The following is a 12,782-nucleotide window of genomic DNA, read 5'->3' as shown; positions in this document are numbered from 1 at the left end:
GAACCCACTGGATTGTGTGGCCTCTGATTGATGCCCTTCAGGCTGATGTGAAGGATTCTGCGCCAGCCCCCTTTCAGAGCCATGAACCCATCCACTAATAAGGATAAGACTCAGAGATGAACATCTACTGTGGAGCTTGCTCCTACCCACAATGTCTGAGGCCCATCCCGCTGCATGATAGGTCGGGAAATGCTTGTAAGATACTGTGTGAATTCCCTGTTCCGCCCCCACCCCTACCCCCACCCCATCCCACGGAACTGGAAAATCCTGCCTAGGGACTCTGCTTCCAGCCTCACAAATAGGCTTTTCTGAAGACCTGTTTCTATGTGTCTGAGTTGCCCAACCCATGCTGGGCCTGCCCCTGACCCCAAACTATTCTCAGGGTTGTCTGCCGCGCCGCCTATTATAGTCTGAGTACCAGGCCTGAAAATCAGGAAGTGCAGAACCATTTTTATAGATATCAGGTTCACGGAGATGGGAACTCAACTCACCCAAAGTGAGAGGAAAAATTCAGGCCTTATTTTTCAAGGAGTATTTGTCTCCTCATTCTTCCTGTCATTACCTTGCACTTCCTGCATCTTGGTGCAGTTCTTCCTCTGTATTAATTCCACGTGCATCCACCAATTTGATGGCATTTGCGAATTTTGAAACTGTACCTGTGATTCCCGAACTCAGAAAGTTTTAATAAATGTTCAAAACATCAATCATCACCACCATTTACCAATCCACACCCAGCTCGTCCCACTGTTTAATATTTACCTTGCATCAGGTTTTCCTACACTTACCAACTGAATAACATTCGAAGATATCCCACCCCAGTAAGAATGTGACATTGGTTAGGTCTTCATTAGATCTCGATCAGGGATCGATAATGAACGGCAGAGATGTATGGAGGTGGCCAGGTCAGTAGGATTGCTTCAGAATGGAGTTTAGCAGCACTCGGGAAATTTGGAAGCTTTTCAAATCTCTTGCTGCCTGAGTGCCCTCCCCAAGCACCGCACCCTCCCCGCCCCCATGCCAATTTCTCCATTATCTCTGGCAGCGGTAGTTGGGTGTGAGAGACCACAGAATTTCATCTATAACCTTTTCTCATAAGCATATTGCCTTCAGCTTCCTAGGGCTCTGTCACATATGAAAAAGATAAAGTTAGACATCGAGCTGTAATTTCCGAGTTTCAGGACGGTGGATTTGGGGGTACCCCAAAGATGTCCTACCAGCAACCCATCCCCTCCCAGCCCCGAGTCCACCCTCACACAACACCCACATGTAGGCCCAGCCTGATCAACCTGATCACATCTCTGGACCCCACAGCCTGCGGGGCCAGCTGCTGGAGCTATAAGAGCGGGGGCATGGTTTACTTATCTTCGATTGATCTGCCCTCAATACGCACTGTGCTCCAAAGTAAGTAGTTCTGAGCCAGTGTGGCCATCTGATTCAATTGCATTCTACCAAAGTAGAAATTATAATGAGGAATAAGGAATAATGACAGATTAAATGAATCTGTCTTTATGAATGAGAAAACAAAAAGCATTCTGTAAATAATGGGAACAAATGGTCTAGTGGCAATTTTTCAGGCTGAGGTCCAAGGCCCAATCATCTTCAGCTGCTTCATCAATGGCTGTCCTTCCATCATATGGTCAGAAGTGGGGATGTCTTATGTTCAGAACCAGTTGTGACTCCTCAGATACTGAAGCAGCTCATGTCAAATGCAGCAAGGCATGGACAATACCTAGGCTTGGGCTAACAAGTGGCAAGTAGCAAAAGTGCAATACAAGTGCCAAATAATGACCATCTCCAACAAGAGAATCTAACCATCTCCCTTGACATTGAGTGGCATTACCATTACTGAATACCCTACTATCAACATCCTGAAGGTTATCATTGAACTGAAACTGAACTGGACTCACCATATAAATACTATGGCTACCAGAGCAGGACAGAGGTTAGGAGTCCTATGGCTAGTAATTCACCTCCTGTCTTGCTAATGCCTGTCCAGCATCTAGAAGTCACAAGTCAGGGGTGTGATGGAATACTCTCCACTGCCTGGATGGGTGCAGCTTCAACAACATTCAAGAAATTCAACACCATCCAGGATAAAGCAGCCCACTTGTTTGGCATCTCATCCACAAACAGTCTCTCCCTTCACCACCGATGTACAATGGCAGCAGTGTGTACCATCCACATTAAGATTCACTGCAGCAATTCTTCAAGCCTTCTTAGACAGTGTCTTCCCATGACTTCTACCACCTAGAAGGACAAGATCAGTAGATACGTGGGAACACCACCACCTGGAAGCTCTCCTCCAAGCCACACACCATTCCGACTTGGAAATATATCACTGTTCCTTCACTGTCGATGGGTCAAAATCCTGGAACTCCCTCCCTAACAGCACTGTTGCTGTATCTACACCGCATGGTCTGCAGCTGTTCAAGAAGGTTCATCACTGCCCTCTTAAGGATAACTAGGGATGGGCAATAAATGCTGGTTTAGACAGTGATGCCCACATCCCAGAAATGAATAAAACAAGCTGAGGATCTTAAGGACATTACTAGTAAAATCTAGTATTGAAGAAATTAATGGGTCTTACAGAATTACAGAAATGTTTCAGCACAGAAGGAGGCCATTTGGCCAATCATATTCATGTTAGCTCACTGCATGAGCAATCCATCCTGTAGCCTTAAAGTCAACAAATCCCCAGGGCCTGCTACCATGGGTTTTAAAGAAGTTGCTATAGAGATGGTGCATGCTTTTGTTTTGGCCTTAGACTCTTTACCCCTCTGGATTGAAAGGGAGTGAAGATTGCCCCACTACTCGAAAAAGAAGGGAGAGAAAACAAGCAGCTACAAAACAGATAGCCTGATATCAACAGGAGATAAAATGCAAGAATTAGAGACTTGGTAACACAGCACTGAAAGGATTATAATATGACGAGGCAAGGGCTGAAAGGAATTTATAAGCAGGAAATAATGTTTAATAAATCTTTTGGAAGTTTTTGATGTGATAAGGAGGGCAGATAAGGGAGAACTTGTAGATCTGATGTATTTGGATTTTCAAGAAGCATCCAGTAAAGTGTCACATAAGAGGTTGTAACACAAACTTAATCTCACAAATTGGGATAACATTTTACCTTGGATTCAGGACAGAAAACAGATGGCCTTGGTTTTTCACGATATTAAAGATGCACTTTGGAGCTGGAAGAGTGTAAAATCACATGAATAATACGTTGGTCAATGTCCCAATGTCACCACGCACTCTTTGTGATATTTTGATTGGTAGGCACATGCAGGCATTGGACATTATGCTTCTTAAGCTTCTAAAGGCTACTAAAAGTGCAATTGTCTAGAATTTCAAGTTGCCGGTATTATTTTCAGAGTGATGCAGGGGCAACATGGAGAGGGGCCCATTCCGATTATATACTTCTCTCATCCAAAGATGGAATAAAAGGAGGCTAGAGCTCTGGCTACTTTTGAGTTGTTAGGAGTTGCTCCAGTCAGGAGATTTCAGAACTTTTCCTCTGAAGTATTTGTCTTGCTAGCCTTGTTCTGAAGACTTTGCCAACTCTGTAGGGGCATTTTTGTCCATTGCAATTTTCAGGGCATGGGGATTATGCAAATGGGGATTATGTATTCTGCTGTGGGCACCTCCTCTGAGGAGGAAATGAGGGGTCAAAGGGAGAGGTGGCCAGATGCCCACAGGCAAAGCCGAAGGGAGAGACCCATGGGACGAGTGGCTCAACCACCGTGGGTGCAGGGCCAACAGATAGAGCAAGGTGGGTGGCACCACAGAAGACACCTCATTCTGCTGCCATAGTGCACAGGTAGCAATCCAGCTACCTCAACATGTCTGAGTCCAGGACCACAGGAGTCCCCGTCTCTCTAAGGATGGCATGGCTGTATTATGCCACATGATGACTCCGGAAGTCATCTCCAGCTATGTGGATGGGCATCCAAGCCAGTGGTTCTGAAGATTACAATAGCTTCCACTTTTTATGTATCGGGATCTAGGAGTCAGCGGGGGATTTGGGATGTCACAATCAGACACCCAGAGCTACACCAAGCTCATAACTGATGCTCTGTTCAGACAAATCTGTACATTCATTCATTACTGGACAGCCCAGGCCAGCCAGCTGAGCGAGCCAGAGCTCTGCAGCTATTACAAGCTTCCCCCCCAATCCAGGTTCCCTCCAGCAGGTCAACCAGGTGCTTTGGTGACTAGGGAGGGTTACCATTCCATGAACGGCCAGAGAATATGTGACCATAAGGCCCAAATTCTTCCAGATAAAAGCAAAATACTGCGGATGCTGGAATCGGAGACAAAAACAGAAAATGCTGGAAAATCTCAGCAGGTCTGATGGCATCTGTGGACAGAGAATAGAGTCAACCTTTCAAGTTTAGATAATCTGTCGTCAGAACTGGCCTTTGAGCTTTGAGGGTCATCTAGACTCCAAATGTTGGCTCTATTCTCTCCCTACAGATGCTGTCATGCCTGCTGAGATTTTTCAGGTTTGGGCAAGGTACCCAGACAGCTCCCATGATACATACATTCTGTGACATTCCCAGATGCCAAGGCTGTCCGTGGCACCAGTTCAGCTGGATGGATGGCTGCTGGGTGACAAAGAGGACCCATTGTAAAGGTGACTCATGATGCCACTCTGGCACCATAGGAGAGAGGTGGAAAAAGGTACAGTCATGCCTCCACAAGGGCGGTGGTTGAGAGGATGATAGGGCTATTAAAGATGAGGTTCCAGTGCCTGGACCGTTCTAGAAATACCCTGTAATATCCCCTGGAGTGAGTGTCATTTATCATTGTTGTCTGCTGAACCCTGTACAACCTGGCACCTGCAAGGAGCAACACACACAAGAATGAAGGTACCATGGGCCTTAGATGAAGAATCTGCAGATGGATTTGATGTGGAGCCCAGGCAAGCAAAGGGGGAGGATAAGGAACCAGACATGTGGAAACTTTAGGGACACTGGGAAGGTTTTGATTCAATACTCCTTCAGCTAGGCTGCCAAGGCTTGCCTTCCATTTCAACTTAAGGGCACCCCTTCTTCACAAACATTTAAACAATACAATGCCATGACCCCAGTGTCGCCTCACAATCTCTGTAACAGAGGTTGTCGCCCCTGCTGCCCATCACAAGGCACTGAAGAGGCCTGGAAAACATGAAGAATTCTGAGGGTATGGAAACACAATCTTGAATTATTTTTATAACAGAGATGCAAAGAACCAACTATTGGCTGATGCAGTTGCATAGAAACAATACATCACAGTGAGGAAAACAAGTCACCTGTGGAAACCCTTTCCTGAGCTCACGGTGCTTTAAGCTTACGCTTGTGAATGCTACATCCTGGTGCCCCACAAACCCGCCCGCCATGTTGGCAGTAGCACTGGACAAAGGTTGCTGACTCCGCTGTCCTGTTGGCCCTGATGACCTTGGCAATCGTCTTCTGGGCAATTATGCTTCCTGGGAGCATGCGCCCAGTGACATAGCTGGGCACTCCAGTTGTCACCACCTCAGAAGATGGCAAGTAGAGGAGGTGCCATCTTCACCCAGAGGACCGTGAGAGGAATCCACAGAGAAAACAAGCAACTCGTCTGCCAGCGTGAGGTATGTCTGCATTTCCCTGCTCACTAGTGATGGATGGGCAGAGAAACAGAATGCTGCATCCATCTCTCACACTGGCAGTCAGCTCTCACTGGGTGATAACCTGCAGACCCTAGGAACACCGGAATCTGTTCCTGGAGCTGCATCTCCACAGGGCTCGTCATTCTTTCAATGATGGAGACTGTGTGCCCGGTGTTCAATATCAGCACTCTGTGCTGGGGCTTAATGTAGACAGAGGGTGTGATCTGAGTGGATCTATCAGTAGCACCTCCTGGAGTGAGGGAGGAAGACAATTGGTCAGTTTTATCACTTATCGTGTGGTTATCGTGTAGCTGGGTGAGACTAATACCAAAGGTATCATGATGATGGCTTTGTCATTGCTGAATAACTGTGGACTCTTGTTCAGAAGTCCTCATGGGGGATGAGACATTGTTTACAGTCTCCGCCTGTCCCACTATGTCCACTGGACTCTTCCTTCAAGACACCTGCCCCTCCGTGACCTGAGGCCTTCCTCCCCATTCAAGCTCAAAGGAGTTGATCTCACGTCTGGTGAGGATTGCAAAGTCAGCCTGTTTCTGTGCTTCAGCAACATTGTCCATTCCTTACTGAATCCTTCACCTGTAACAGCAGACTATGCTCTCAGCAACCCCCCACTGTCTTCAGTTCCTGTCAGTTTTGTACACCTGACTCTTAAATGGACCCAGGACTTCTGATCTTTTCTCCCAGTCTTAACATGCCTAGGTGCATGTACTTCTGTACTCTGATTCCTACGCCCCTGAGTTCTGCTAAGGAAAGTCATCTGTCCAAACGGACCATGCCAACTTGGTACTCACCCTTGCCAAGCACAGAAGATAATTGAACTTTTTCCATCACTGTTATGCCTGCTGACCTTGGCACCACCTCTTCCTGGGGTTCTTGGTTGGTGGGATAGCCTGCTCTTGCTATCCCATGGCTTTAATATATCCTGCCTGGCACTCATTATCTCCATGAGAGTGTGCAAGTAGTTGTCAGAAAACTGGGGGTCTGTATTACCCTCCCGCCTGGTGTGCCTCTTGGGCACTGCTGTCATTTTGGAGAGCACCCTGTGTCTCCTCCAAGTTCTTCTGCAGTCTGACACAACCGCTTTTAAAGCTCCTAACAGCTATGTGACTTGATACCTGTTCCTGCCATCATTGGCACAGACAATGGGGTATGTTTCACACTGGCCAGTCCCTTCATTGGCCAGCCAGTGTGATATTGTGTTAAGAGGTTATGAGAATCATGTGGGAAGGTGGAAGTGAGGTAAAAAGTCAGCCATGATTGTATTGAATGGTGGAGTAGGATTGATGGACTGAATGGCCCACTCCTGTTCCTATTCCTTATGTTCTTATAATCATTCGACTATATATTGGCAGTAGGCTGTGGATAGTGTTTGAACCAATAGGTAGATCAGAAAGCTGCATACTTCTTTACCAAGGCTAGTGAGGTACTTCACAGAGCTGAGCTGCCATGTGCTATTCACTGCCAAACTCACCCCCATCCACTGAACCTGAATTATGCCCCACTTATGGACCTCATTCCTTTGACGGCAGAAAGCTGTGTCCTCCTTGGCTGGATTTCCATCTGCAGTGACTCAACCGGAGCATCTACAGAGTTAGAAACTCTGAAGACCCATCAGTTTGTCGATTGAATTTCTTTCAGTCAGCAACTGGCTGCCACATCGCTCTTAGCAGCTGCAGCAACCAGTTAGACAATGAAGGATCAGATAGCCAGAGTACAGTACCCCAAGAGGGTGATCAAACAATCTTGGCAGTCGATGCATAATATTGAGGTCAAGAAATTTAGGTTGGGACCATGATGGGGTTCATACTGATGGGTGGAAATGCGGTTCCAAGGAATCGATGGTGGCCATGCTGAGTGGCTGACTGGAAAAATAGATGAGGAACAGGAAGAGCAGATGGGTGGAACCTCAAGCAGACCTTGGAGGAGAAGGCATTGTCGGGGATGCACTGATCAGTCATAGTCCTAGCATGAGGGGGTGATGCTGTTGAATTCCACTTACACGTCAGATTGAGGTTCAGCAGAACTCGTGCTAACTACCTCAATTCACATTGCCAAACCCAGCACCCTTATTCAGGGGCCAGAATCTTAGATGGGTGGTTTTTTTTTGGGTGGTTCTTCCCCATCAGTTCCTAACAATATATACTTGTAAGAAAAATGAATCTGTTGATCAATTTTTGGCACAATTAGTTTCTCAGAAAGGACTGTGGAAAGTGAGACCCACACATCAAACACGTGAAAGTATTATTTAGAGGCATTTTAGACAGTCACAAATGAGAGATTCTTATTCTAGGTATTCAATTAAATTGCCTTCAGTGACTAAGCCTCCAGGTGAGGGCTGCAACAGTAACTGATGAAAATCGTATGGCAGAACCGTCCAGCCATTTCTCTCCCTGTGGATTAGTATGAGCTCTCCTGCAATTGTTGTATGTGGAAGGTAAAAGGAAAAGAATGGTCATCTCTGTCCTAATGATGTGATCATGAATGTATCTGATTCACTTTCTTCTGCTCTAAATACATTGTTAGGAAGTTATTTTTAAATTTAGTAATTTCTTGTTGAAGCGAGCAAAAATTGGCCAAAAAATGGTTGAAAATGTCTGGAAAAATCCAAACAGTTTTCTACCTATTCTTCAGCTGAGCTAGTCCCAAGAGTATTTTTTTTGTTTTCCATTGATTTGATGGATTTGGGGGTGCTAAGTGGGACCTCATTTCAATGTGACTGATGGCATTGCAATGATGTAGCCATCAGTACTGCAGTGACTGGTTAGTCTGAGTTTTAGGTTCAAGATTTGATGTGGGATTTGAACCTGGGACTCTCTGATGCAGCTACATGCTTCTATCCATTGAGTCGAGCTGTTTGTTTTATTCATGCATTGTGTCCCAACTTCAAAAATAACCAGGACAAGAATTAAACAAACAAGTTATAACCTACTGACCAGCGTTTTAGAACCATAAAATCCTTATAGTGCAGAAGCAGGCCATTCGGCCCATTAAGTCTGCATCGACTCTCCAAAAGAGCATGTTAGTCAGGCTGCCTGCTCCACTCTGTCCCCATGAACCCTTACATTTACCATGACCAATCCACCTAAACTACACAATCTGGAACACTAAGGGGCAATCTAGCATGGCCAATCCACCTAATGTGCACACCTTTTGGACTGTGGGAAAAAAACCCATGCAGACAAGGGTAGAATATACAAACTCCACAGAGACAACCATCCAAGGCTAGAACTGAACGTGCACCCCTGGTGCTGTGAGGCAGCAGTGCTAATCACTGTGCCATCTTGCTGCCCCAAGCATTTTATTCCTGATATCCAGCTTTTTCAGCTTTCATTTCCAAGAGAAACATTCAGACGTAGCACTTCTGTGGAAAGTGCTGGAATAAAAAAATCAGCCCATCTATCCCCGTCACACACCAACGCAAATACTTTGAAAGATTTTGCTGAATGTAATGATGAATGATCAGGCGCAGCATCTGTGTCACTCTGTGTTGTGATGGGGTGGCACAGTAGCACAGTGGTTAGCACTGCTGCTTCACAGCTCCAGGGTCCTAGGTTCGATTGCCAGCTTGGGTCACTGTCTGTGTGGAGTTTGCACATTCTCCTTGTGTCTGCATGGATTTCCTCCGGGTACCCTGGTTTCCTCCCACAGTCTGAAGATGTGCAGGTTAGGTTGATTGGCCATGCTAAGAAATTGCCCCTTAGTGTCCAGGGATGTGTAGGGTAGAGGGATTAGTGGGCATAATATGTAGGGATATGGGGGTAGGGCCTGAGTGGGATTGTGTTCAGTGCAGACTCGATGGGCTGAAGGGCTTCTTTCTGCACTGTAGGGCTCTATGATTCTATGACATCATGAAACTTTATTGTAGAAATTTCTGCCCTTGCAAATAATTATTTTAACCATTTGCTCAACAACTGTTGAGCAAATTAAGAGTTTTGTCTTCAAACTGAATTCCACAAAGATGTTTTGAATGCATTTTGTTGGCCGTGCATTTGGAATCTGAACAGTAGGTGGCAGCACTGCCCTGTGCTGTGGAATGGATAGTACTTCAGAAAGGCACAGTCCCCGTGGAGGACTTAATCTTTCAGCGGCTGCGGGGTCACATTCTGGTGGATGTCCCTGCATAGCTTACTACTTGGCTAGTTTAAATTTGAATTAAACTACTTAAAAAATGCTATAGTGATTGCCTCAGAATCTTGTAAAAACATTGTACAAATTTCTACGCTGGGAGAAAATTTCTGACAACTTTCTTTGAGTCGTCTAGAGTCAAAAGTCATAGAGGTTTACAGCATGGAAACAGGCCCTTCAGCCCAATTTATCCATGCCGCCCCTTTTTTTAATCCCCAAAACTAGTCCCAATTGCATGCGTTTGGCCCATATCCCTCTATACCCATTTTACCTATGTAACTGCCTATAGAGCTAGGTTAAGATAAATTATGAGATTGTTTTCAATGATCCTAAAATGCCCTTACAAATTTGAGAGAATGGAATTGGAGGATGACACAAACCACAAGAGTGAGTTATCCTTTGAATTCCATCCAAATCTATAGCTAGCATTGGTGTTGTTTGTGATAATTGTCAGGGTAAGCTCTATCAGTTCTAAAAGTCTAGCCTCAGAAATATGCTGGTGCTTAGCTTTTGGTAGTTCTTTACTTGGTAACATATTCACATCTATTGTGCTTTAGAGCCTCATATTCTCCCACATAGCATAAGCTTTCTTGGAATGAAAAGTCGCATATAACACTGCTTTTTGTTATTGTAGAATGAGTTGACAACCTACTTTCTTAGCACGTACTTCAACCCCATTATCTGTTCAATGTATTTACATTTTCTGATTTATTCCTTATGTTCCTTATTAACTGCACCATGGAGCAAGTTGCCATGGCTTGTGTACTTCAATGGCTTGGAGAGCTACGCTGGGGTAGCCTCATTGGGAATGTCAATGAGTAGGACCTAACCAGGTCATTCATGCTTCAGAATGGACTGTTCCGTGTACAATCTGACCAACTCCAAGAACTAAACTCTAATATTGAAATACATACTAACTTAATGGTCTTTATTTGCAGGTTGTGAGGTTAGAAGGTCTACCAACTATTTAGCCTTGCTTTGCTAATGGAGCAATGGGAGAGGGAATGAATGGTTGGAAATCGTTCAGTACAAATCACATTTATCCAAATTGTCCTGTGCGGATTTTTAGCTGGCTGGAGGAAGAGGAATAATGAAGCAAGCAATGGAGTTTGGGGCCATATTTGTGGATTTTTATGTGGGCACTACTTAAAGTTTATTTAAGGCTTACATGAACAGTGCAATGTGAAAATCCCTGAGTCACCAACTCCAGTACACTAAGGGAGAATTTAACGTGGCCAATGCACCTAACCAGCACGTCTTTCGGACTGTGGGAGGAAACCGGAACATCCAGAGAAAACTCACGCAGACACAGGAGATTGTGCAGACTCCACACAGACAGTGATCCAAGCCAGGAATTGATCCCAGGTTCCTGCACTGTGAGGCAGCAGTGCTAACCACTGTGACACCATGCCACCCATATTCATTGTTGCAAATTTGAGATTCAGAAGCATCCTAGATGAATATGAAACCATATTTAAGGTGTGGCCAAACGGGCCACCTAAGATGGTGGTTTGCAAGAGCACACTGAGATAATTGGACAAGCTCTGAAACACACAGGCTGCAGCCTCAAAAGAAATTGGTCAGAGATAAACAGGCTGCATCTAAAGGAGCTGGAATACACAGGATATAGGCCATCTCCAGGGCAAAGTTCACTTCCTGGTCTAACTGGTTGTTTACCAGACATGGGGGGTGTCTTAACCCCTTATTTGGGAGGAAGGACAGCAGGACTAGAGGGCACAGCCTCAAGATAAGGGGGGGACAGTTTAGAACGGAGTTGAGGAGAAACTTCTTCACTCAAAGGGTGGTGAATCTCTGGAATTCTCTGCCCGTTGAAGTGGTAGAGGCTACCTCGCTAAATATATTTAAGTCACGGGTAGATAGGTTTCTGACAGACAGGGGAATTAAGGGTTATGGGGAGAAAGCAGGAAAGTGGAACTGATTCACTTCAGATCAGCCATGATCTTATTGAATGGCGGGGCAGGCTCGAAGGGCTAGATGGCCTACTCCTGCTCCTATTTCTTATGTTCTTATGTTCTTATAAGGTATGTGACCTACTTGCCTCCAGCACCTACTGGCATGGTCGGTGGGTACACATCCAGAGATCGGTGTGGCAGTATCTGATTGGACAATATCGATCAGGGTGATCAAGTCCTGATCGATTGGTTGGCAACGGCCAAAAAGAGTGCGAAAGTCAACGAGGTATAAGAGGCTGCACAACAGAAGAATCTCTTTCTCTCTCTCCTCCAACAAACAAACGACAACAATCATCACCAGCAACAACCAGCACGAGGAGGGCCACCACACCCGAGAGGAAGGAAGACCAGAGCCAGCATGTCAGATCACACCAAAGGACCAGACTACGCAGAGGACTACAGAGACCAACACGGGGATAAAGGCCAATATCTGCCTGGGTATCTGCCAGTCACACAAACGTTAACTCAAGGTTTAGTGTTGGACTTGAACTTCAGTATTCTGTAAGATAACTTATTGTCGATTGGGTGGGTGATTAATAATTATGTGTAAACAAATATTGTTGTGTTAGCTAAAAGTCTACTCGCGATTCTTTGTCCACCGTATAAGGGTTAAAACAGACTGTGTGGCAGGCGTAGTAACAAGGGCTTGCACTGAATGTGGATTGTGACTTAATAACAATACATTCAACATTTCTAGCCTGCCAGTTGACTACGCCTGCTAGAAAGGGCTGTGGTTATAAAGCCGGTAGTTTCATACCCATTGCAGGCATGAAGATATTACAAATCTTAAAGCTATATTTTAAACTCCAGAGCCTTTAAGATGATTGCAGAATGCCATGTAACTCTCGACATTTGAACTGTAGACAGTAGAATCAGAGTGTGCGGCCAATACCTGATTAAATAGGAACCTCCTCACCACTTGTGAAATTCATACATCTCATTAAGGATGGACCAGAACCTACAGGCAATGGAATCTTATTTAGAAAAGGACTTTGAACTTGTACCAGGTCATACGTGTAAGGCAGCCATGTTTG

The sequence above is a fragment of the Carcharhinus amblyrhynchos genome, chromosome 6 (assembly GCF_965287045.1).
Source record: "Carcharhinus amblyrhynchos chromosome 6, sCarAmb.v2.hapA, whole genome shotgun sequence".
NCBI classification, from domain to species: Eukaryota; Metazoa; Chordata; class Chondrichthyes; order Carcharhiniformes; family Carcharhinidae; genus Carcharhinus; species Carcharhinus amblyrhynchos.
Note: the sequence above shows the minus strand (reverse complement) of the source record.